The sequence below is a fragment of the Bacillus rossius genome, chromosome 6, assembly GCF_032445375.1.
Source record: "Bacillus rossius redtenbacheri isolate Brsri chromosome 6, Brsri_v3, whole genome shotgun sequence".
Classification (NCBI taxonomy): Eukaryota; Metazoa; Arthropoda; class Insecta; order Phasmatodea; family Bacillidae; genus Bacillus; species Bacillus rossius.
This window is the reverse complement of record NC_086334.1, coordinates 37485684-37491027: the sequence shown is the minus strand read 5'-3', so window position 1 is coordinate 37491027 and position 5344 is coordinate 37485684.

Here is a 5344-nt window from a genome sequence, read left to right as displayed (position 1 = left end):
ACTAGAACACAGACAGTATAAACTGGGCAGAGAATTCCCGCAAAAGTTAAAGGGAGGTTGGGGAAAGTCGCGGATCGTCACTCACCAGACAAGGAAGTTGGCGTCTATTTTCCGATGCGTCGGCAGCCAGGAACTGGATCCAGCGAATACGCGGCTGAGCGCGGACGTTTCCACCATTTAAAAAGAAATAATTTAAAAGAAAACTAACTATTACACTTTGTACTATGCAGACAGACTAAATTACTTAGAGCAGATTATAGGGATCGCATCCCTTATTTAATGGACTACATCGTCGGTTGCGGCTGGATGGAAGTCTTGCAGTGTCTCGTCGATTCGCCGATAATCACAAACGGTCCGTCTGCAGTCGCGACGCGAAGTGTCTCGCGAAGAACCGCATCTCGTAATTAAAAGCAAATGTTCAATCAAAAGTGGGGGGAGGGACTGGGAGTTCCGGACCGAAAGGTTCCGAAGTTCCCCGAGTGGGCATCATAAAAAACTCTGAATTTGATATCTCGAAGTTGGTAGCACTGGCCGACTATAGCGCTACCTGTTGAGGGGTGTCTGAAATAAAAAAGAATCGACTCGCCCAAGACGTCTGCTTTAACAAGGGGATAAAGGGCGCAGTCTGGTGCAGCACTCTGGCGGCCTACAGGGGTCAAAAGGGGGGAGTTAGCAAGCATGCCCACAGGTGTCGCGGGCGTCAGCTCCACGAGCTGGCGCCAAGAGAAGACGTTACAGTTTCTGCCGCTAGAAGTCGTGTGTTGTCCATCTTTGCACACACATATTTTTATGCAAGTCGTCCTTGGAGACTGTCACTGCCTGGCGGGGTTTACGAACGGTCATTGGTCCTGGACTAAATTCTGATAACCGGAGTGATTTGGGAGGGGTGGGGGTGCAACGAGGCTGGGAACGAGTGTCCTAGTCGTGACTTTCGAGGAGTGAACCTAAGATGTATGCGTGATGGTAAAGGCATTGCTCAGCTCGTCTCTGAGAAATGGTAACAACTCGTTACTCCAGAGCTGTTGTATGCAGTTTTAGTCATGAAGTGAAGTAATATTACAGACCTGGGTCGTGCCTGCAAGCGAGGGAAATGTTAAACGGGCTGCCAATGAAGTCTGAGATTTGCAAAAGCTCAGATAGGTCTCTGGGAAAGGTGCTTCAGTCTACTGGCACAAAGTTTAACTAAGGGGAGTACACCAGCCTAACAAAGAGTAAATCACCCTAAGTAACCAAATTATATAGCAAATAAAATCCCCAAAAATAAATTTAAAATTATAGTAAAATCTAAAAAAAAGTGTCGAAATACCAAATTTCTGGCACATGGGGATTCGGTGTTTTGTCACTTTTGTGCACCTGAGTAGGTCGGCAGTGGCGAAGACGCTCTGCCTTTCCCTTATTAGCTGTCTGAATACATCCTGATACTCTGGGAGTGCATCATTGTCCACATCTTCTAACTTCGTGGGCTCTCTTGGGGGAGGTGGTGCTCTATCTAGTGCATACACTGCCAGGCGCTCATGTTTGTGGACATTCACTAGCCCAGAGGCCAGCGTTATCACTGTGTTATGCTCCACCAACCAAAGCTGTCCGAGCACTAGGTCCTCCCAGAGTCCCTCTACTACAACTGCTGCTGTCTGTGTAACCAGCTCCCTCACACTCACCCTTATGATGGTGTCCCCGATGGCTGTCCCGACTCTGGTGCTCATGGCCAGGCGCAGCGTCTCGGTGTGACGTCCGCTGGCAGTACCAAGTGTTGGACCACAAACACGTGGTTCGCACCTGTATCTATGAGAGTGGCCGTCGGTCTCCCGTTCAGAGTGACGGGTACCTGCATCAGCCGGTCGTCTGGGGTGGTGAGCTGTCCCAGTGTTATGCGTGTCTCGTCCGTGGCTTCGGGAAGGGGGTTAGGTGGTGTGGAGGGGAGAACTGTTGAACCTACACCCCCTGCTGCCCGTTTTCCGCCATTTGTTGTTGTCATCTCGGGCAGTCCTGATGCCAATGGAACATGTCCTGTGGGCATTCAAGGCGACACTGGGGTGGTCGGCCTCCGTACCGCCTATTCCCCGCGTTTCGCCACTCTGGTTGCGGTGCTCTGTCGTCTTCCACTCGGTGGGCCTTTGATTGCCCGTGCTATCATCTGCCGTGGATATTCGGGCTGCATGTCTCCCTATGGGAGAGCAGGCACTCTGTACTCGTGTCTGGGATCTCTCCACCGATTCCGTGTCCCTCTGCGCCTCGCCGTATAAAACGAGCCTTGCAGCTCAAAACTGCCTGGCGGTCATCAAATCTATGCGTGAGATGCGTGGCGAACTCCTGCCACTGCATATCGTATCGCCTTCATAGAATCCACCACTCATGAGCTCAACCACGCAACTGTTCGCTCGTGTGTTGTGTCTACTCCTCTACTGGCACACTGCACTGTAACATACGCCTCTCACACCATCGCAAAAACTCCCATGGATCTTCATGCACGAGCCCGCTAAACTCCGGCATCACTATACGCCCGGCCCCTGTGGCAACCCGCACAACGTACCCGACTGGTGGTGCTGCCGAATTCGTAGGCGTGTCCCAAACAATAAGATCCATTGTGGGTGAATTCTGGTTCGGTAAAATCGACCCGACACGGTTGCCCGAGGAGCCTCTACACTTTTTTTATCCCCCTTTTTCCCGGTACACGGCACTCGCTGTGTTCGAGGCTACCCTATGCATCTGCTCTGATGATGTATCCCTATCCCACAACAACACACCCTCAGCAGTTTCTGTCTTCACCTCACTGCACCTCAGTGGCGCGCACGTACACATGTTCCAACACTGCCACTCTCCTGTCACAAGGTCCATGTCTTTCGGTAGCTGACACATCGCGTACGTAACTGTCAACCCGTGCAGCAGCATTGTTTACAAACACAGGGCCCACGTGGCTGCTCCGTCTGCGCAGCCTGCCCGCACAGGCTATCACCGCGCCCACCCGAACACCGCCGGCGCACCACGAAGATCACAGATGGCAGAACGGCGAAAAGGAGTACAAGGAGGGGGTACCGCGGTGCGTTGTCACGTTGAAGGGAGAGGGGAGGTGAATCGACAGAAAATATAATCCGGTTGCAGGATGGGAGATGGTGATGCGTTATCAGCTGAACCGTGAAATTGATAGGTGTTGGAAATGTGGGAAAGGAATGGTTGCGTCCTCGCATTGATGATATCTGAAGTACTGTCTAGGTGGATAAGTGAATCCATCCATTGTCCCAGGTGGATATTCACGCTGTGTGATCACTCACTGTACACTCTTTTCCTGCATTGCACGCGCTCTCCTGTGGACTTGAAGTTCGCCACACGTACGGGCGCCAAATGTCACGTACCCATCTCAGTAGGATGCGTGGAGACGTGGCGGACATCTCTCGGCCATTTTCTTGTATTGCCCAGCGCCAGCTCTCTCGCATAGAGCAGCCTATTGCGGGGAGGCAGGGGTGGACCGTCTGGCCCGTGTAGCTGCCGAGGGACGTCTCCCGCGCTGGAGAAAAGTACGGTGCAGGCTAGTTGTGTTAGTACACGTGAAAAAATGGTAAAATAGATTATAACACACTATAGAACAGAACCAAAAGCGATAATAGCAGCGAGTTTATAGAGCGTCTCGCGACCGTGCCTAGCCTCAAAGGTGGCTCGCATTGGACTGGAGACAAGGACGTCGGGGCACTGCTCTCGTGCGCACGAAGCGGAAGTGACGTCATGTCCAAAGCCGCGGCTCGCTGCAGACAGGGCTGTGATCCAGGCTTTAACCCAAAGGCACGGAGGTAAGACGTGAACATAATATTAATTTCATAATACAATTAATGATATATTTTTGGCATTGTGAACTTTCGTTCACACGATTCTCCACAGGTAGCAGCACCATGATTATTACACATTTCCATTTCTTGACTTCTGTTGCATTCACGAAATTTCTTTCACCAGTGCCATATACCGACAGCTAAGATGGTACTAAAAAATTCAATACTAACTGCTAATATCCAAATTAAAAGTTTTTATAAATTTAATAACTATAACAGGCTGCCGCCACCCGTCCCTATGGAATAGTTACGGGGAATGCCTAGCTGGCTAAGGGCGTAGCTTTAGATTCGTTGTCCGGTGGGCGCCAGGCTAGCTTGGAAGAACTAGACAGTGAGGAGGTTCGTGGGTTCGCTGCCCCAGCGTGCCCCGCTAGGTACGTCGGCTTACGGTGGTGATTGGCTTACTGAGTGGATACAGGATGCGCCCTAGGCAGTGTAGGAGACTGCATACCTATACATGTGACACTGAAATTACACACGAGTTGGACTGAATTATTTTAATAATGCGCCGTTATGCACGATTGACACACAGCACTGGTACACATTTATGACATATCACTACATAGCACTACATGATTACGTTACTCAAACTACACCAATCTCCGTGGCAGTCTCGAGGGTCGGTATGGTTACCGGAGGCGGCCAGTACAGTGAGTTAACCCGTGACGCGGTTGCGCGGGGTGTTTGTTAAGGCGGACGGGATAAGCCCGGCTCTGCCGAAAATGGTCCGGGGACACGTGAGCAGCGGTAAAGCGAGGTTGTGATATATTTACTTACTGAACATAAACACTTATCGGTGCACTTAAAATGTAAGCTACTCACGGGACACACGTCCGCCCCGGCCGCGAGTGTTCGAAGACTGCCGAAGATGGCCGCCACGCGGGGGCGTGAGGCCTCGCCCCCCCCCCCCCCCCGTGCCGCGTGCCAACACCTTTATTTTATCTTAAAGTTATAATTTTATATAATACTTCTTTCCAGGTACTTAATTAAAAATTAGTACCTGTAAACTGTTTGCTGAGGGCTTAATATTTCTATCAATAATAATTAATTGTTTGAAAATATAGTCACATGGAAGACTGTTGTTTACAAGCATTAACACTGATGAGATCCTGGATTTCATTTAATGGCACTGACAAATATCCCTGTAATTAGAATCTTATGTTTTAATTGTTACGTAGGTCAGGTGGCGAATCCCTCACTTGACTCGTTCCGGATGTGGCTGGGGCGCGCTCCGAACGGGAGGGTCATGTGAGAACCGGCTGAAGGTAGCGTCGGTACGACGTCAAGGCTATATGAGTAATGTTTATCAACCTTTTGTCTTAATGTATTAAAATTTTAAAATCCTAAACACTTTTGAATTTAAAATGCTATTCTTGCTCTTCTGCTTACAATATTTTTGCTATACTTACTAATCTCATGGCTGCCAATCGAAAACAAATTGGTCCATAGAGTATGGGTTTAAACCAAGAGTCGAGAGAAACAAAGTAAAGAGAATTTTTATTTATTAAAAGTGTATTGGTGGTCAT